At 44.6% G+C, this 21,753-nt stretch overlaps 2 long non-coding RNA genes across 2 annotated transcripts in view; one reads left to right on the forward strand and one right to left on the reverse strand.

Annotated features, from left to right (window-relative positions):
- Positions 1-10,678, forward strand: part of LOC309519666 — a 43,306-nt gene extending 32,628 nt beyond the window's left edge. The window contains exon 3 of the long non-coding RNA XR_014213949.1: positions 10,591-10,678. This is a non-coding gene — a long non-coding RNA (uncharacterized lncRNA). The remainder of the gene's footprint in view (positions 1-10,590) is intronic.
- Positions 1,016-21,615, reverse strand: LOC309519632. The gene is made up of 4 exons (XR_014213910.1): positions 21,168-21,615; positions 10,652-10,797; positions 1,464-1,677; positions 1,016-1,264 (listed from the first exon to the last, which is right to left on the reverse strand). It is a non-coding gene; the product is annotated as an uncharacterized lncRNA (long non-coding RNA).
- Positions 21,616-21,753: the final 138 nt, after the last annotated feature.

The raw sequence follows: 21,753 nt of genomic DNA on the forward strand, positions 1-21,753 counted from the left end.
GAGTCAAGAGTTTCCACACTCCTCCTCCTGCCCCCATCTCTCCTAGCTCCACTGACTCCTAAGACCATAAGAGGATGGAAATGGGAGAAGCAGAAAGTTACAGACAGGCAGTGTCTGCGCCTGCTTGCTTGCAGCTCAGGTGGGGAAGATACATAAGCCGAGGTTGGGGGCAGAACTAGCTGATCTGGCACTCAGAGTGGCGGGGGCCATGGGGGCGGGGTGAGTGTCCCAGAGGGCGGTGTGGAGGGAGCCGCACCGCTTTGCCAACAGCCTTCCTCCCTTCCACCTTTCTTTTGACAGCTCGGGAGAGGTCCCCTCCCCCAGGAAGCAGCCCAGGAGTGGGGGGTGGTGGTGGTAATGGCGCCACCTGCCCGCATCTCCCAAGCTTCCCCTGAGCTGTGAAAATGAAGGGGGAAGGGGGGGAGGCCTCCGGCAAGGCGGTGTAGCTCTTCTCCTTCCCCCAACAGCTCGGGGTAGGCTTTGGAGTCGCGGGCAGGTGGCGCGCCGAAAATCACCCCCCTCAGTGATGACACCTGGGCCGGACCGCCCCCACCCCCCTCTTCGCCCCTGTTTGGGGGTGGGGCCTGTCTGTTGCTGCAACTGCCTCATTGGATGCTCACCTAAGAGTAGCACAGTTGGTAGATCATGAGATTCTTAATCTCATGGGTTGTGGGTTCAAGTCTCTTGTTGGGCAAGAGATTCCTGAATTGCAGGAGGTTGGACTAGATGACCCTCGTAGTCCCATCTAACTCTACGATTTTTTGACGTAGGACTGAGAGACATGATTTTCCTAACTTGAAAGTGTACTGTTGACAACAACAACAGCAATAATAAATTTTATTTATACCCCGCCCTCCCCGGCCAGAGCCGGGCTCAGGGCAGCTAACACCAATAAAATCACAGTAAAAACATAATAGGGGAAAAAAGAGGAAGAAAAAAACCCACCCAATTTAAAATACAAGTTAAAATGCATTTTAAAATGCAGCCTCATTTTAAAAGTAGCTCATAGATCAAAACCATAAGGGGAGGGAAACATAAGGGTCAGACTGAGTCCAAACCAAAGGCCAGGCAGAACAGCTCTGTCTTGCAGGCCCTGTGGAAAGATGTCAAGTCCCTAGTCTCTTGTGACAGAGCATTCCACCAAGTCGGGGCCAGTACTGAAAAGGCCCTGGCCCTAGTTGAGATCAATAGAGAGTTAATTCCTCATTCTGGACATTCCTCGCCTGTCATGGCCATGACGTCATCATCTTCATCATGGTCCAGTCTAAGTGAAAACAGACCAATGTGAACCACATTGAAAAATCTTATTTGTGCATATAGCGGAGGAAGGGAAATAAATTTAATATTTATTTGGTAGTAAGTCCCACTTCTCTCAATGGGACGTACAATATTCTGACAAATATTAGCAGCTTTGGGTTTGATAGGACACTAGAAAGTTATAAGTATTGCAAACATCTACACACCTATATAGACACACCCTTGACATTTCCCCCGAGGTCGTTTCTTAATATCTAACGGCTTCTCTAAGTTCCCAATTACTCTTTGATGAATGTCACACCAGAAGTGGAAGCTCTAGACGTCTGCCAGTTTGGTTCATGATTCATTAGCAGACCGAACAGCAAAAGATCTTCCAAAAGATAGCCAGCCTTAATTCCGTATCAAAGATGTCTGGAGATCCTGTAAAAAAGATTTTAAATGCTTATCTGAAAGAGCAACACCAAAACGTTTGAAGTACCGTCATCCGTCACCGCTAGTCAAAGATCTCTTTTCAAATGGCAAAGCAGAACCCTTTACAGAAGAAATGGATTATTCTGAGTTGCTAAGCAGCTGCCTTTAAGATAATAATCTTTTCCTATGTGGTTGACATAGGAAGCTGCCTTAAACAAAGTTACTATGTTTGTTCACCTAGCCTAGTAGTGTCTTCTCTGACTGGCAGTACCTCTCCAGGGGTTCCAGTGCAGGTCTTTCCCCTCATGGTCTACCCAGTGATACCATACCAAGAATTGAAACGGAGGTCTTCTGCATGGAAAGCATGTGCTCTTAGCATGTAGGCTGCACACACATGACCATTTACTCTGTGCACTCCCAATGCTTATACGTGAATCCACATACAGATGTTACCCATGAAGAAGAAGAAGAGTTTGGATTTGATATCCCGCTTTATCACTCCCTTTAAGGAGTCTCAAAGCGGCTAACAATCTCCTTTCCCTTCCTCCCCCACAACAAACACTCTTTGAGGTGAGTGAGGCTGAGAGACTTCAGAGAAGTGTGACTGGCCCAAGGTCACCCAGCAGCTGCATGAGGAGGAGCGGGGAATCGAACCCAGTTCACCAGATTACGAGACTACCGCTCTTAACCACTACACCACACTGGCTCATGATGCAGAGCTAGCCTGTAGTTTCTTGAAAAACGCTGCAGTTTGATGTGGTTTTCCTCAAACCAGCTTCAGTCTGAAAGGAAAATGTAAGCCACATTCACTTTAAGATGAGGTGTGTATGCATATGTGAGACAGCTCTGTGCATGCTGTTGTTATTTCATTATTCACTGAGTATTTGGAACAATAATAATAATAATAATAATAATAATAATAATAATAATAATAATAATTTATAACTTATACTCCACCCATCTGGCTGGGCTCCCCCTGCCACTCTGGGCGGCTTCCAACAAGAGATTAAAAATACATTAAACAGTTCTTATTTCTCCACCCCCTCACACAATTTTCAAGGCAGGGGTTCCTCTTTCTTGATACCTGATGAAAAACTTCTGGAACTGTCAGAGGAGGAGGAGGTGGAGCACGTTGCAAAAGCTTTGGGGGTTAAACTGTCTCAGAAATCTCCTCAGCAAAGAATCCCCCAGTCCTAAAAGCTGCTCCTCAAAGAGCAACCATGGCCATAGCTCAGCTTCTAGGTATCTCACCAGAGCTTACACCACACAGGTAGGGCAATGAGGTGGAAAAGAGAAGGGGGATCCTGCACCTTCAATAAGTTGTGTAGAATAGTTGCCATGTGAGCTAAACCAATGGACATTCCCTCTTCCTTGCAACTATTAAAGGTGTAGTAACCCTCCCCTCTTTTTCACCTGACTGCCCCATGTTGTTGTTGTTTAGTTGTTTAGTCGTGTCCGACTCTTCGTGACCCCATGGACCAGAGCATGCCAGGCACTCTTGTCTTCCACTGCCTCCCGCAGTTTGGTCAAACTCATGTTTGCAGCTTTGAGAACAGTGTCCAACCATCTCGTCCTTTGTCATTCCCTTCTCCTTGTGCCCTCAATCTTTCCCAACATCAGGGTCTTTTCCACGGAGTCTTCTCTTCTCATGAGGTGGCCAAAGTATTGGAGCCTCGGCTTCAGGATCTGTCCTTCCAGTGAGCACTCAGGGCTGATTTCCTTAAGAATGGATAGGCTTGATCTTCTTGCAGTCCATGGGACTCTCAAGAGTCTCCTCCAGCACCATAATTCAAAAGCATCAATTCTTCAGCAATCAGCCTTCTTTATGGTCCAGCTCTCACTCCCATACATCACTACTGGGAAAACCATAGCTTTAACTATATGGACCTTTGTCAGCAAGGTGATGTCTCTGCTTTTTAAGATTCTGTCTAGGTTTGTCATCGCTTTTCTCCCAAGAAGCAGATGTCTTTTAATTTCATGACTGCTGTCACTGTCTGCAGTGATCATGGAACCCAGGAAAGTAAAATCTCTCACTATCTCCATTTCTTCCCCTTCTATTTGCTAGGAAGTGATGGGACCAGTGGCCATGATCTTAGTTTTTTTATGTTGAGTTTCAGACCATGTTTTGCGCTCTCCTCTTTCACCCTCATTAAAAGGTTCTTTAATTCCTCCTCACTTTCTGCCATCAACGTTGTGTCATCTGCATATCTGAGGTTGTTGATATTTCCTCCGGCAATCTTAATTCTGGTTTGGGATTCCTCCAGTCCAGCCTTTCACATGATGAATTCTGCATATAAGGTTCATGGATCACTGCCCTGTCATGGCAAAGGAGCTAGAATAACCCAGAGAAGCTATGAACTATGCTGTGCAGGGCTACCCAAGACTGACAGGTCATAGTGGAGAATTTTGACTAAAAGTGATCCACCTGGAGCAGGAACCAGCAAGCCACTCCAGTATCCCTGCCAAGAAAACTCCATAGACAAAGACAACAGACTGCCCCATACACAAGGTCACAATTTGCTTTCCCTGGTTCTTTGTTTTCAAATCACACTGCTTGGTATTTCTGTTTAACTGCTCTTGCTAATATTTTTATGGGAATTTAATTTTGATATTATGTGTTTCTGCTTAGAAATTTGGTTATATTAAGCAGCAAAAAAGTGGTATGCTCCCAAGGGTGCCCTCGGGGACTGGGCCCCAATTCTAGGAAGGTATAAGCAGTGAAGGGACACGGGTGGCGCTGTGAGTTAAACCACAAGGCCTAGGACTTGCTGATCAGAAGGTCGCGGTTCGAATCCCCACGATGGGGTGAGCTCCCATTGCTCGTCCCTGCTCCTGCCAACCTAGCAGTTCGAAAGCACGTCAAAGTGCAAGTAGATAAATAGGCACTGCTCCGGCGGGAAGGTAAACGGCGTTTCCATGCGCTGCTCTGGTTCGCCAGAAGCGGCTTAGTCATGCTGGTCACATGACCTGGAAGCTGTACGCCGGCTCCCTTGGCCAAGAAAGCGAGATGAGCGCTGCAACCCCAGAGTGGGTCACGACTGGACCTAATGGTCAGGGGTCCCTTTACCTTTATAAGCAGCGAAGGCAAATGGGACAGTGCTACACCAGCCTAATTCTGACTTCAGAAACATGCCACCTGTTTGCCTTTTTTCTTACAAGCAACTCTTGCTGTTTGCTTCTTCCTCCTAAGTCCCAGTTTTGCACCCTTGCAGAACTCAGTGGGGAGGAGGAGGAGGAGGAGGAGGAGGAGAAGAAGAAGAAGAAGAAGAAGAAAGCCAGAATTAGTTGACTCTGCCTGTCATTAGCTCTGCCTGCCATGTACTTTGAGTTTACCTACCAGTAGCTTCCTAGCCTTCCACCCTACTAACCCTAATGGGCACCAGACACCACTTGGTACAAGCCTCCAACTCAAGAAGGAAAGCAGGGGTGATGAAGTGGCACAGACCAAGACAAACGAGGGCTACAAACAGGGAATTGGTCCAAAATATGATCCAAATGCAAGTTCAGGCAGAAAGTCAAGGTCATCACAAAGCAGCCATGGGAGCCAAGGTTCAGGATCAAGGAGCCAGAAATATGTGTCCCCACCAACTGGGAGGCTCAAAAAGAAGAGTTGATGCACTCTAGCCTCCCAGGACACACCCTAACCAGAGCTGCTGGTAATGATGGTGTTTCACTGATTCCTTGATCTCAAGGAGACTGCTGCTTGAGGAGCCCTTTAGTGCCAAGGTGCATGAGTATTCGGGGTCTGCAAGCAGGTACTATGTTGACCCAGGGCTGGACTTTTTGATGCTGGCATCCTTGAGGGCACCAGCCTTTGTCTCCGGTAGGGCTAGGATTTATTCAGCAGGTCTCTCCCCTGAGGGCCTCTCAAGGGGTTCCTCAAGGCCCTTAGTCTGCAGGTTGTGCAGTTTGTCCTCTGAGGACTCTGTTTGGTAGTGGGTCAGGGAGAGACTAGAGCTAGCCTGGCTCAGTCTTTATGACAATTATAAAGATACATGAACAGAATAAAACAAGAACTTTGAAGACTCCCCCTCACTACAGCCAAGTTTTGTTGTTAGATGACGTATGTCTGTGTCACAGCAGGGATCAATATTTAGGAGAGACATTCCTTCTTTAGTGAGAGCAATGGGGAGGCTTCTTACTCGATGGGCCCCGCAATGTACAGTGGTGCCCCGCAAGACGAATGCCTTGCAAGACGGAAAACTCGCTAGACGAAAGAGTTTTCCATTTTGGAGGTGCTTCGCAAAACGAATTTCCTATGGGCTTGCTTCGCAAGACAACAATGTCTTGCGAGTTCCTGCTGGTTTTTTCCCCTCCCCCTTTTTTCTAAGCCGCTAAGCCGCTTATCAGCTGATCCGATCAGCAGATAAGCCGCTAAAAGCCGCTAATAGCGCTAATCCGCTAATCCGTCAATGGGCTTGCTTCGCAAGATGAAAAAACCGCTAGACGAAGAGAATCACAGAACGGATTCTTTTCATCTTGCGAGGCACCACTGTACAGCTTTTTTCCAAGAACATATATTTCAAATGAGTTAAAGGGTTCTTGTTATTTTAAAAGGCATGTTGCTCAATAAATCGAGGGGAACCAGTTTAGTTGATCCAAAGATTTGAAATGGTTAATCGAAAAGTTTTGTTTGTTCTGTTGTTAACATCTCTTTTTCGTGTTTCTGGGTTTTTAGATTTGCAGTCAACATCCTTGCCAATTTGGTTTTTTTAAAACTAAACAAATCTCAATAACCCAAACATAGACAGAAATTCCCCTGAAAGCCTCTTATGAGAAAGATGGCAAGGGAGGAGAGAGAGGATTCAACTGAGGCTCTTGGGGGGGGGGGAGGAGTGTTTTGATTTGTAGCAATGAATAGGCCTTTTCCATGCTTCTGTGACCCAGAGAAGATGCTGATCTTCCAGAGGTGAGGTCTCTTTTATTGCACCATGTGCACCATCATCCTGAATTGTAGCCCTTGTTGTTGTTCTTGCTTTGTGAAATCATGATGACTAGGCAAAGCCTTTCTCACCTCTTCCTCCCCTGGGTCAAGGCAAGAATGTGGTGCTGCAAACACCAGCTAAACAGCCCAACGCTGACATTTTATAATGTGTACAAAAATGTGTATATTAGGGGAACGTGTGCATGTAAATACATACATTTTAAGTGATGATACCATACAAAAACGCATTATATTATGGAAATTTGCTTATAATAATGTGTATATTAAGAGAAATGTTTCCTAAAATGCAGACAAATTTGTGTGACTCGTCTTCCTTTAAAAATCATAATTTGATGTGAATAACTTAATTTAAGATTAGAAAAATAAGAAACCGAGGAAACCCAAAAATAACAGATTAGTCCATCTCTACTAGTGAAGGGCAAGATTTTTTTAAAAAGAAAAGTCCACATTTAAAGGAAAATTTGCCTAATTTCCACTGTCTGAAACAAAATATCATTCCAAATCTGCCTGTTTCTGAATTTTGCAATGGAGTTCTCCTTCCAACTAATATGTACAAAAATGCATAAACTATAAATGCATATATTAGTAAAAAAATATGCCGTATAGTTGGACAAATTGTTTTGCAAAAATGTGCATGCAAGCATGTGTTTATTGGGAGAGATTAGAACTGAAATTCTTATGAATTTTCATGCAAAGTTTTTTGTTTTTTGTTTTTTTTAAATTGCAGCCTGATGTGGAAGTGTGGAGAGGCAAATTTAAGACTGAAAAAGTGAGAAGACGAGAGAAATCAAAACTGACATATTCTCCACCAATCCCATGGGGCATGTCTGCCATTTTTGCACCACTATGTTTTCTTCTCCCTTGCTAGGTTATACTTCTATCGGTTTACATTGGTGTAGCACCAACAGCAACAGCAACACCCCACCTTCCCCTTATCCAGCAAAACTGGAGTTCAGATTGTAATCACATCTAGGTGTGTACGCAATCGTGCTGTTAACATATGCAGCTTTGATCTGGCATTATTTCATTTTGGACTGTATGTCTCCTTACAGACATTTTAAATAAAAATAAATAAAAAGAATATAAGCTAGTAAAACACACACACAATATTATCTAGAACTAAGTCTGCAAGCCTTCAGAATTGCAGAGCAATTCTAAACTCCCTTTGGGTGAGGTTGGGGACGAGTTGGATGGGGCAGAGGTGTCTCTTTGCCAAGCACTGTCAACCTCCACCAGTCTCTGCTTATGGAGTGATGCCAGCACAGTGCCCTGCCCCCCGACCTTCCATTTCCTTAGGGTAGTGTAATGTGTATGGGTTGCTCGTGCGTAAGTTGCCGCCTCTCCAGGCCTTGTTGCCTTGCTAAACCTTTCAGTCTGGGCAGCCCTTCACTTCGTGGCTGCCTCAGTCGCTAGCAGAATCCATCAGTGGGCGTTTCTTAAATCTTTTCCAACATAAAAGTTGTTTGACACCCAGTCTCCTCCTACTCTCTCTGTGCGGAAGTTTTCTGCGCAGGGAGGGCGTGGGTAGCGGAGGACCCGTGCTCTCCCCGCTGGTGTCCGGTGAAGAGTCCTGGAGCCCTCTCGCCGATTCCCCCATCAGCCCCTCTATATCCCTGGTGTTGCGCTGATTTGCTTCCCCATCTGCGGAGCTGCCTCTCTCCCTGCTGGGCCCTTCTCCAGCATCATTTGAGAGCCTTCCCTCCGCCTCTAGCTCCGATGTCAGTTCCCTGACAGGTAGTTGGGTAGGTGGAAGCTGTGCCACTGAGTTACCCACTTGAAGCAATCAGCAGAAAGCCATGAAATGAAGTGTTCTGGAGAGGGAGGGGCTGAGATGGCCTGAAATCCATTGGTTCCTTGGGTGTTATGTGACATCATCAGGCCTGATGGCTGTGCAACTGCCTCCACCCTGGCTGGAAATTTGAGCAGAGCTGCAGATGCAGCCACTCCATTAGATCCTGCCAGGCAGTGGCTGGGGCCAGGATTGTACCCCAAATCTCATTTAACTTAGTGGGACTTGGAGTCAATATACACAGGCTGGTTCTGCACATCGTGCAATAGGATGAAGGCTGCCACATTACATTTTAAAATAGTAAAATATCCCTAAAGGTCTTCATTTTCCATTGAAAAAAGCAATCAATTTAAACAAACTCACTTCTGCAGTGTCTAACGTAATAGGTGGGGTTTGGTAGTGAGTTTGTCAGCAGCATAAAAGCCACAAAGGAAAGGGACTTAAGGACATGAAGAACTGCTTAGCAATCTTCAGTGAAGTATAAGAAGCAGCTGAATAAGTAACAACAGCCGAGACAACTAGGAAATTGCAGCCAGAAGATCAGATTTAATAAGGCCTGGTCTACACATGCAGAGGAATGAAGGGGTAGAGCCCATACCCTCACACCTTGCACAGATGGAAATGAGGTCAAACTTGTGACACCACTATTTTTCATACCAAGGATCACTGCCCAGACACCCTTTCCTCCAACCCCCTCCATACCTTATGTGTTGCTGGAGGATATTCCAGCTGCTGTGTGCTGTATTCTTACTGTTCTATGAGCCAAGACATTTGGTGTTCTTTAGATTAAGAAACATGAAAACTGAAATTGTTATTGGGGAAGCTTCTACCACCACCACTGTTTCCCTGACTTTGACGTTGTCGTCCTGTGAGATTCCTTGTGAGCAGGAACGTTCTCTCCTTAAGTCGGGGATGGAGAGGCGTTTTCAGCTCAATGGCCACATTCCCTTTTGGACCATCTTCCAGGGACCACATGTTAGTTGTGGGTGGAACCAGCAGATGGATGAATACAAATGTTATCTTTTGTGCAGTGGGCCAGTTTCTTCACTCTTGCACCCTGCTCTCCATTATCCACCCAGGCACGCATGAAGCATGATTAGCATTAAAGGACACATTCTAGCCAGGCAAAAACACTCAAGGATGGTGCAAAGCAGAGCCAGTGATGAGTGTGGTTTGGAGGAAGGGGCTGGGAGGAGCCGTGAGGGTCACAGAGAGATTCCTGGAGGGTTGCCTCCTGGGTCTGAAGTTCCTTATGCTTGCTTTAAGTCCACAAGTCACCATCAGCTGGACTTCACCCTGTCTTTATTGTGAACCTTGCCTTAGAAATCTATAGCATGGACCTCAGCTGGTTAGAAGGGTGAGTGAGAAAACTTCAGAGCAAAAGTTATATCACTCCAAAGATCTGATCTAAGAAAAAGACAGGTTACAAAAAATAAAGAAATATTGTTTGCCTAATTCATATCTACTTGAATTAAATCATAAAGATGTGAAAGTGAAGTGCATTTCTACAGGTCAAGGGCCTGGGGTCCATCTTGTGGCCTTCGCACAAGTTTTCCCAAGCGACAGTGATGAATGCATCTTTGAAATTATCCATTTTTATGTTGATTCCCAGGAGGGAAAGTAGCAGAAACCAACAAATGAGAAGGAAGTTGTGGAGGTTGATCTCTTAGGGCAACTGCAACATCACCTCACCTGTCTTGATCTGCCCTCACCCAGACTTTGTTCTTACAACCAAGTCCAGCGTGTTGCAGCAATACCTGCCAACTTCCTTTCCCTTAGCCTCAGTGTTGTTATTGTAGAACTCAGCAGAGAGGAGGATAGGGGACAAAAGCAGAATTAATTGGCTCACTTAAGATATCACTGAGGAAATGACTCCATGGCAAAAAAATGGATTTTTCCCCCCAAGGGAGGAAAAGATATGGGTTTCGCTCTGTTACAGTCCCATAATTAGGGATGGATGAATCTCCCATTTCCAGTTTCCAGTTTTTCCAGCCTTATGTACAGTTTGCTACATTTCCACACCAGCTCTATTTAAAAGTTGGCAAAAAATATTTCTCTTTTAATGCACAGCTTTCCTAATACCTACATTTTGTATATAATTTTTGCCCAACGTAATGAACTTTTATACGTTATTTGCAGTAATATACACATTTTTGTGAGCGTTTACCCATGTATACTTTTTATACAGCTGTAGCTGGGTTTTCGAACAGCTTAGTTGTCGAACAAATCGGCTCCCGAACACCACATACCCGGAAGTAAAGTGAACGTCTGACGCAGCTTCTGCTTGAGTTCCGGAAGCTCCTGCAGCCAATCGGAAGCTGTGCCTTGGTTTTCGAATTGTTTTGGGAGTTGAACGGACTCCTGTAATGGATTAGGTTCAAGAACCAAGGTGCCACTGTAAGTGAATTGTAAAAAAATTGGAGGGGTAGATTTTAAAGGATAGTCATGTTTCAGAGTGTGTGTATTGGTTTGGGAAGTGTAAATTGGGTCAGTTTGCATTCAGCTATAAGCCACACAAATTTCTCCTCCACATTTCCACAACTCATTGAGAACTCTTCAAAATAAACCTCCCTAGGACTGGGTAGTAAATGAATTTAAGTAAATCTTAAATTTAATTTTGGAGAAGAGATGGAATCGCTGTTTGAATATTTTCAGGTCCAGTATTATTATTTTTTTATCAGACTTGTTAAGACCACCAGGATCAGTATGCCGAGATCTTTCACAGTTTGAAATTAGAAAGTTAGAGGGGGAAAATGAGACATCTATTACCACCAGCGGGATAGCAGGCATTTTTACACAGAGGAAGGAAGCTGGCCTAGGATATATATTAAAATGAGAAAAGAGCGTGGGTGTTGTTTTCTGTAACACTTGCTTGGAGAAACAAACTTTATGAATGGCTTGCAGGTTATCCAAGCGGCCCAGAGGTGTTGCTTACATAATCGTTACCCATACTTATGAAATATGGCAGCATATTGGGAGAAAATAAAATGTAGAAAGCCACACAGAAGGGGTGTTTCAATAACCTCCTTCATTCACTGAAAAAGTGTGTAGAGCTTCACTTGCTGGCTTTGCTTTTGATCCATGGGGACAAAAATTTTTTTGATCAGAATACTAACAAGTCATGGAGAAAACTGCAGTTATTTTCACGAATATATGCATTTTATGCATACTTTACCCTAGCATATACATTTATGTATACATTGTGTAACCCGGCGGCGACAGCCCCAGCACCCAGGGATCATAAGGAATAAAGACTTTGACAACATTATATTTCCATTAAAATTAGGCCACAACTTTATTAAACTTCCGAATGTAGGAAGACCTTGGCTTAGGCCTTGGGCATATATCCCTCCCAGCCCCCCAGCCAGGGGGAACTGGGGCTCCTCAGGGTAAATGGGATATGGGGGTGCTCTGCAAGACGTAAGTGTAGCAGGCAGCCAAGCCCATATCCCCACATGCAGGGTAGTTCACTGACGAACTTTCAGCGTATGCAGTGGCGTAGTGTGGGTTGTCAGCACCCGGGGCAAGGCAAGTAATTTGCGCCCCCTAACCTGTGGATTTGCGCCCCCTAACCCCCAGATGTTGCGCCCGGTGCGGCCGCCCCCCCTGCACCCCCCACGCTACGCCCCTGAGCGTATGGCCAGTGACACCCATATATATAACCCCTTTAAGAGGGGGACCCTGGAATCACGCCGCAGGTGGGTGAGTCACCACTTCATGCCCCCCCCACCATATAGGGGAGAAAAGACTAAAGGATTCCACCCAAGGCCATAACGGTCAAAGTTGTGACGAATTGCTACGGGGAAGACAAAACCTGCCAATGCAGGAAAATTTCTTCCCAGTCCTTCAACAGCAACCAGTCAAAGACCGTAGCAGCGCCCGCTAAACAGGAAGAAAAAGTTAACCTGCAAACAACAAACATTAGGAGGGTGTTGTTGTTTAGTCGTGTCTGACTCTTCGTGACCCCATAGAGCAGGCACTCCTGTCTTCCACTGCCTCCCGCAGTTTGGTCAAACTCATGCTGGTAGCTTCGAGAACACTGTCCAACCATCTCATCCTCAAAAGGGAGGGTAGGGAAGGTGAATCTCCAGAGCCGACTGCCTGGCTATTGTCAGCTCCACCCCCTATTTATAAATGGGGCCGGCCCCAATGACTGGCAGAATCCATGACCAGGGAGAAGAGTCGGCAGAAGAAGACTGGCAAAAATTTAAGGACTATCTACAAAAATATTGTAAAGTTAAGGAATGTTGAATGATGCTGGATTGAAATTAAGGGGTTTCAAGCTGTAACTATGATAAAATGACTTTCTTTTTGTAAGTAAGAATTTAAAGCTACAATAATTTAAGATGTTGAGATAAGGATTTGCTGTATAATTAATTTAAACTGGGTATACAAGAAGGGGAGGTACGAGGAGGTCGGGGAAATAAGTCACAAGAAAATAAGTTGTGAAATTTATGTGTTTTTAATATTTTTATGTTTGTTTTTTCTTTTTGTTTGTAAAAAATTGGAAACTCTAATAAATATCTTTTTTAAAATATATATATAAATGGGGCCAGCCCCACCTCCGAGCAAGAAACTTGATTACTGAGGCTGGGCATGAACCTCCAAAAATCCACCCTGAGAGGAAAGCCACCCCCTCTTTGCCAGTGAGCTCCCTGGGAACTGTAGCACCACCCGCTATCCTGCAAAGGGCACCCACAATGTAAAGTGTGAGTGCTCATTACATGGCTGGACAACTGCATTGTGAAATACAGAGAAGTGTGAATGTCAAAGGATGGCTGTGTTTTAGTTTGCACACAGTTTCAGAAAGTGCAAATTTGGTAGGTTCGCCTTTAATGTGAAATAAATGGAATCCCTCCCCTCCATCTCTAGCTACAACATTCTGTTGCAGTTCCCACATATTTCTATAGCTGCCAAAGCATCCAGTTCACTGGAGTGAAATGAACTAAGTTCAGCAAGGACGCCTACATCAAGATTAAGAGGCACTAGTTACAATGATTGATTGCCTGAATGAATGGTCAGGTAATAAAATAAAAAAGTGCTTTAAAGAAATTAATGGATACTCTTTAAAACAAGCACACCAGGCAGAGACTTAGATAATGCTCTAACAGCACTATTTGACAAAAAAAAATATATGTATGCCACAAAGTAAAGAAAAATATATGGACGCTACAAATTTTTGAGAAAGGCAGAAAGAGATCTAAAAAGCAAACCCACCCAGCTAAATTGCAGCATTACGGAAGCTATTAAATGAAGGGGGGAAAGGACATAATTTACAAAGTGAATTGCAAATCCAAATGTGGAAAAACCAAAAAAACAGCATAAATTATGGCAGCTTAAATGTAAGAAGAGAATGGAATTTGTGGAGGAACTGCAAGAATTTTGGAAAACACAGAGAGACATAAAAGCCACCGCAGAGAAAGACGTTCATTAAAATGTCACAAGTGATTGAGTCAAACAACGGATTTGTTGTATCTGTTTTCACTGAAGAGGGTGTTAGCAACAAGCTTCCTGCACCTGTATATAATCAATTTGTGATAGATCTCCATATTTACAAAACCATAGGAGAGGTTCCAGGGTAAATTGATAGTTTAAGCAGCAACATGTCACCAAAAACAGATGGCATCTCGCAAGGACTTTTGAAGAAACTCTGATATGAAGTTGCCATCTACTAGTGCCAATAAGCAGCCATGATCAGTAACTTTCATTTTCATTATTACTTCCCCCCCTTCCATCCATTTACTGCTACTGAAGGAAAATGAACATAATGGTCACAAATTAAATACATTCAGGACTGGCACAGTTCATCAGAAATCCAGTTGCAGCAGACTTAACTTAAACTTAACAATAACTTAAAATAAGACTAAACTTAACACTATATACAGAACAGAACACCACACCCAAACAAAGATATAGAAAAAGAACGTAAGTGAATCCCAGGTTCCTTCTGGCCTGACTATTATAGTCAGCATGACCTTGACAGAAGGGTAACAGAACCAATTTAAACCAGCATTACTTAGCTTCTCAGAAGGAATAACCCAAAGAGCCTTCTTCCACACAGAGAAGAAACCTTCCAGAACCCTCTTGAACTAAGCAGAACAGGAAAGATCTCTACACATCAGATCAATACTTTCTGCCTTGGTCGCACTGGTTGATGATCTCCGGCGGGCTAGGGACAAAGGTGAGAGCTGTTTCCTAGTTCTGCTGGATCTCTCAGCGGCGTTTGATACCATCGACCATAACATCCTTCTGGACCGTCTTGAGGAGCTGGGAGCTGGGGGCACTGTCATACAATGGTCCCGCTCCTTCCTCCTGGGCCGTGTTCAGAAAGTGGTGGTGGGGGATGAGTGTTCAGACCCCTGGGCTCTCACTTGTGGGGTGCCTCAGGGTTCTGTCCTCTCCCCCATGCTTTTCAACATTTACATGCAGCCGCCGGGAGAGATCATCAGGAGGTTTGGGCTGGGTGTTCATCAGTATGCGGATGATACCCAGCTCTACCTCTCTTTTAAATCAGAAACAGTGAAGTTGGTGAAGATTGAGGTTGAATCCTGACAAGACAGAAGTACTGTTTTGGGGGGACAGGAGGCGGGCAGGTGTGGAGGGTTCCCTGGTCCTGAATGGGGTAACTGTGCCCCTGAAGGACCAAGTGCGCAGCCTGGGAGTCATTTTGGACTCACAGCTGTCCATGGAGGCACAGGCCAAATTGTGTCCAGGGCAGCTGTTTACCAGCTCCATCTGGTACGTAGGCTGAGACCCTATCTGCCTGCGGACTGTCTCGCTAGAGTGGTGCATGCTCTGGTTATCTCCCGCTTGGACTACTGCAATGCGCTCTACCTTTGAAGGTGACTCGGAAACTACAACTAATCCAGAATGCGGCAGCTAGACTGGTGACTGGGAGCAGCCGCCGAGACCATGTAACACTGGTCTTGAAAGACCTACATTGGCTCCCAGTATGTTTCCGAGCACAATTCAAAGTGATGGTGCTGACCTTTAAAGCCCTAAACGGCCTCGGTCCAGTATACCTGAAGGAGCGTCTCCACCCCCATCGTTCTGCCCGGACGCTGAGGTCCAGCGCCGAGGGCCTTCTGGTGGTTCCCTCATTGCGAGAAGCAAAGCTACAGGGAACCAGGCAGAGGGCCTTCTCGGTAGTGGCGCCCGCCCTGTGGAACGCCCTTCCAGCAGATGTCAAAGCGATAAACAACTACCTGACATTCAGAAGACATCTTAAGGCAGCCCTGTTCAGGGAAGTTTTTAACGTGTGATATTTTAGTGTAGTTTTGGTTTCTATGGAAGCCGCCCAGAGTGTACTAAGAAATGCTAACTGACAGTAATGGCACCAGGTGTGCGCAGGTAAAAAGATAGGTGCTTTAAAGTCGCCCCAAACAGCTGGTCTTTCTGCTTTAGAATGTTGTGTCACCTGACGTCATTGTGACATCAGGTGGATTGCTATTTGTCAAATTTGGGCCCAGAGGTGGGAGTAGGGGAAATAAGAATCTTTCAGGTCCCCATCCCTGATCTATCTAGTAATTACCAAAAACTAAACTCCTAACTAAAACTAAACTCATTATTACATTTATATCCAGGGAACTCCGGGTGGTGTACATGGTTCCCCCCCAAAAAAACCCCCGATTTTATACTTAGAATCATAGATTGCAGAGATGAAAATGACTCCAAGAGTCACCTGGTCCAGCCAGCTGCAATGTGGGATTAGCCTGCCTGTGAGGCTAGGTTAGGCCAAGGTCCCCCTGTGAACTTAATGCCTGTGGGGGCTTATTTTCCTAAATTATAGTCCAACACTAACCACTCCATCACACTGGTTCTTTAATATTGACCCTTATTTCCGAGTAGTGTTAACTCTAATTCTTAGAGGCTCCAGAAATGAGCACAAATAAAAGCAACCAACATGGCTCCAAAAATATGTATTAAATCCACGTTAATTCCATTACACCTCCAGCAATGCAGACCATGTTTTGGCAAAATAAAAATAAAAACCATTCTGGGTGGAGTTAAGTAGGATTGGAAAATTGTCTTAAGATAATTCTCTTTCAAGTTCACACTAGTAAATGTTCCGGGAATATTTTTGAATGCCCACATCCATTCTGATTCAAAGATTATTAACTCACTATTTGTTTAGTCCCATTTCCTTTTATATGAAGAATGGAGAAATTCTTTTGCACATATTGAGAGTATTAAAGAGATCTTTGTTATTAATTTAATCATTTTGCTCAAAAAGACGTTCATATGAAGTTCTTCCACATGGTAACCCCCAGTTAACTTTGAGTTGTTCTACTATATGTCTCAGTTGAAAAAAATAATAATGAAATAATGGTGAGCGTCTATGATTATTATTGCTGCCTGTTCATATGAAATGATTTGATCCTGCCCAAACCAGCTACTACAGTATAATTGCTTGTCTATGAAACAGTTTCTTAAAACTGGAGATAATGTTGAAAATATATTTTTTTTGAATATTTTTTTGAATATTTTATATTTTTCCTTTTAGTCTATTCAATGTACTTTAGAGGGTCCCGTCTTATGTTGCCCCTTTCCTCCTTCATGTGTCATTTTTCTTTTTTCTTTCCCCTTTCTACTTCACTTGTTTTCTTTTTTCTTGACAAGCAGGTTTGTTTGCTATATAATGGTCTTGGCTACAAAGTGTAATAATATGATATTAAACAAATATTTAACAAACTTGGGGATAAGGTAGCGTCAGAGCAGGGCAAGGCAACCTTTCACTAACTGCAGAGTGATATTTCAAGCCTTGTTCCAAGACTGGCTCAAATGTAATTTACTGTCGCATTCAGTAATGGTTAAGCACGCTCTATAAATCAAATGCCTTTATGTGTAGAACATTTTAGAAACCCATTGTATATGTTTCTGTTCCAACATATCTCTGCCTGATCCACAGCTAAACAATGCAGGAGCTCATGTTATTGACAAGGAGGGAACCAAAGATGACCAGATTCCATGATGACCTGTATACACCAATTGCCCTGTTTTCTAGGGATAAGTCCCTATTTCTGTATTTTCGGAAGATTTTATGGGCATCCTTTGCCAATCTGGTACTCTCCAGTTGCTGTGCCAGTTGAGAGCCAGTGTGGTGTAGTGGTTAAGAGCGATAGACTCGTAATCTGGGGAACCGGGTTCGCGTCTCCACTCCTCCACATGCAGCTGCTGGGTGACCTTGGACCAGTCACACTTCTTTGAAGTCTTTCAGCCCCACTCACCTCACAGAGTGTTTGTTGTGGGGGAGGAAGGGAAAGGAGAATGTTAGCCACTTTGAGACTCCTTCGGGTAGTGATAAAGCGGGATATCAAATCCAAACTCTTCTTCTGTGGCACAAAGAGTGCTGGAAACTCACTACTTGTGGGTAGGGATGATGGGAATCAGTTAAATTTGCATTCAAAGGTGAACCTGCCCAGTTTTCACTTTCTGAAACAGTACATGAACTGAAACTCAGCCATCCTTTGAAATTTGCGCATCTCCGGATTTTGCCATGCAGTTCTCCAGACAAATCCAACTGTGTTTTTGTTTTTAATGGTGGGATGGACATAAAATGCATATACTGGTGAATCTGCCTCACATCAGGGAATACAGTGGTACCTCGGGTTAAGTACTTAATCTGTTTCAGAGGTCCATTCTTAACCTGAAACTGTTCTTAACCTGAAGCACCACTTTAGCTATTGGGGCCTCCCGCTGCTGCCATGCTGCCACTGCGCAATTTCTGTTCTCATCCTGAAGCAAAGTTCTTAACCCAAGGTACTATTTCTGGGTTAGTGGAGTCTGTAACCTGAAGCGTATGCAACCTGAAGTGTATGTAACCCGAGGTACCACTGTATTGCTCTGCAAAAAACGTGTGCTAAATAATTTTCATGGGGACTTTAAAAAACAACCCAATAAGTGATGTGGAAATGTATACAATGGAACTTAAGACAGGAAAAATGGGAAATAGAGATACGTAAACTGAAATTCCCTACTTGCAAGCCGGCTTGGGGAAGAAGACACAGAGCATTGCTTTCTGATTTAGATATATATTGGTTACTGAGAGTGACATGTGGAAAATCCTGGTGTCTGCCCACTCTCCTGTGTGTTTTGGATAAGAATGGAAAGGATCTGTTTGCGTCTCAAAGGCTACCTCTCTCAGATTTGGACATGGCAGGCTGAGCATTGACACTCCATGCCTGATTGGATCAAAACAAATGCAACCCAAATGGTGATGTGAAATGGTGATTGGCTTTGGACATCTTAGACTAGCTGATGTTGTGCACATCTCTTGGAAACAACTGCATATTTTCACAGAAGGGCTCCTCAGCTAGATGCGCCTATCTTTACCCATTTGAGTGATTTTATTTTGCTATTTTTTTAAAAAAAAGATCTTAGCAAATTCATATTTCCAAGAATTCCTCGGAGAAGGATGAGTTCTCACTCATTAGGGCTGCTGATGAGTGGGATCTTTGTTCCCGTCCTCTGCATGTTTTCATGCTTTTAAAAGGAAATGTCATATATGTCAGGCACTGTGCTGGCCAAAGAGAATGTAGGCATTTGGTTGCACTCCTAGCCTTGGGAGATACAAAAGATGAAGGGTGTGTGGAATTGCTGCCCCAGCCAACCTCCCAGTTTCTCCATGAGCATGAATGCAATGCTCTTATTTTCACTGCTAGAGGGGAAATGTCATGTGGAAATCAAAAGATTGCACATTCTTTGAGCATGATGTGTACAAGACTCTCTGAAGCTATGTGACTGACGCGCAGCCGATCAGCCGGGCTCCCTCAGCCCCGCTGGCTGTTTTGCAGTTGGTGGCTTTGTCACTTTTGATCGATTCGCAGTGCTTTTTCCAATAGTCGGCTGAGTTCCAGAGTCCAAAAGCAAATGGGAGATTGCGCCTGCTTTTTAAAGTGCTAAATGCATTTTATGAGCTAGGAACTCTCCTCTCATTTCCCACTTGCCACCTCTTTCGCCACTTCCCCTTTCTGCAGTCCCCATTTTTCTTCTCCAGCCTGCTCACCTCCTTGGGCTACGGCATGGGTAGGCTAACTAAGGCCCAGGAGCCAGATTCAGCCCAATCACCTTCTAAATCCGGCCTGCAGACGGTCCAGAAATCAGTATGTTTTTACATGAGTAGAATGTGTCCTTTTATTTAAAATGCATCTCTGGGTTATTTGTGGGGCATAGGAATTCATTCATTCATTTTCTCTCTCCAAAATATAGTCCGGCCCCCCACAAGGTCTGAGGGGCAGTGGACTGGCCCCTGGCTGAAAACGTTTGCTGACCCCTGGGCTACAGGGCTGTTCTGCCATGAGAGGCAGATGCTGAAGGGGTAGGGGTAGGTCAGCAATTCCCCCCTCCATCTCCCTTGAGACACCTAAACAAGCTAGCCTGCTGCCCTGAAATGAAGCGAAGTCTGCTGCCCCATTGCCGGTGTTGAGGTAAGATTTACCTGAATCCTGAACTGGACAAGGCCGATTTGGGGGATCCAAGCTTGGGCAGAGTCAGGTAGAGCCAGCCCTGTTTTGCTGTGGGTTGCGCCTCCTAAAGCAATCTGGGACTGTCAGAGGCAGCAAGAAGGTGAAGCAGGCGGCCCCACCACAGGGAATAAACTACAGAAGCAAAGCCCGGCAAGATTGAATCCTGGTGAGCAGAGAATTTGATTTTGCAGGCCTATGTGCTTTGCAAATGCATTCTCTGTGGGGAAGGCGCTTGTGAAGCAACACCCTGCAGGCTCAAACCCTCCTGCTTTTGGTGACACAGTGTCTCTAGCCCCCTTCCAACTGTATTTTTTACTCAGTGCTTAAAAAATTCTAGTGAAACATTAGCCCCACCCCTGAACTGATTTGGGGGCAGATCTGGGGGCAGGGGATAGGTGGTCCCTGGGTTGTGGGGAAGCTTAGCCATAATTGCATAGCCATAATTGATAGATCCTCCATACAGCTGAGAGATCCTTGACTGGCACCTTTTCCTCTGTTACTTGGATCTTGGCTGCTACTCAGGATGGGACAATGATACCCCGACAATTGAGGGTTGTATTCTTGCGCTGCATCAATTTTTTTGTGATGGGGCCGAGAAAACCTTTTTTAAAAAATCTCAACCTGTTGGATAGGCTTTGCCGCAACACGGGGTCTGACTCTTGCTAATAGCAAATGCCAGAAGGCAGCCTCTCTTAACGTCCAGATACAGCGTTAATTACAATGATTCTGCCAACCTGGAAATGTGGCTCTATGAGTTGGTGGGAGAAGAGACACAACAGATGGCAAATCCCCCTTGCAGCTCTCGGGTGGTTGCAGCATTAATTAATTAATTGCAGAGGCCCTAAATGAGCAACACATGCCACAGTTAAAAACGGGATCTGCAAAGCAGAATTCTTTTGCCATTATTTGCTAGGGATGGGATTTATGCCTTTTGGATTACGATAACTAGCGAACACTAGGATATGTTAGTTTTCTCACCAAACCACTACCTCCCTGTGGTCAGCTCCCACATTGCATTAGTAGTATGCCTGAGACCACTCAGTAATCACATGGTTCCCTTGGAATGAAGGGGACTTAGCTTTGCTTTAGACCTTCCCTTTGAAGAGCTATATATGCTCCTTTATTACATTTCTGCAACAACGTTCAATCATTAATTAGAATAAACTGCATCACCTTGGGGAAAGCCGAGGTGCAACAGGTAAACACGTCTTTATTCATGTACTTACACACCAAACCCTCCCCATCATTGCATAACTACAACACAAAAATGTGGGAGAGGGTGGGTTTGTTATAAGCTTACCTGTTAGGTTAGGGAGGCCAGAACATGGAAGAGTCAACAATCCTTTTATGACACATAGTTCCCCTCCCATTTGTCCCTCCCGGCCGGACGTCTCCTGAAGAAAAAGAAAGTCTGTTGATGCAATATGATTGCCTATGTATTTACCAAGTCAAATTTGGGAAGCTAGATTCAAATGTTGAGGATCTGGGGACCTATGGGTGTTGATTCACCTTGCTCAATGCATCATTGAACTGTTGCACCAGGGCTGGGCAGGAGATCAGAATCTATTGCTTTAGTGGGGAGTGGCCAGCCCACCAGGCTTCCCCATTTGACCTGCAAGGCTGCTTGGCCCAAGGCACATCCACAAGGCTGTTTGGTCCAAGCCATGACCACGTGCTCTACAACTGACATCATATACAGGATGAATGGAATTAGATCAGCAAGGGGTTCCCCACCTGCCATTACAGGCAGCTCCCCATTTTCATGGGGTTTTGTTCTAAGGCACCATGTGTGTTGGCAGGATAATAATAATAATAATAATAATAATAATAATAATAATAATAATAAATTTTATTTATATCCCGCCCTCCCCAGCCGAAGCCGGGCT

The sequence above is a fragment of the Podarcis vaucheri genome (genome assembly GCF_965113315.1).
Source record: "Podarcis vaucheri genome assembly, chromosome: 15".
NCBI lineage: Eukaryota > Metazoa > Chordata > Lepidosauria > Squamata > Lacertidae > Podarcis > Podarcis vaucheri.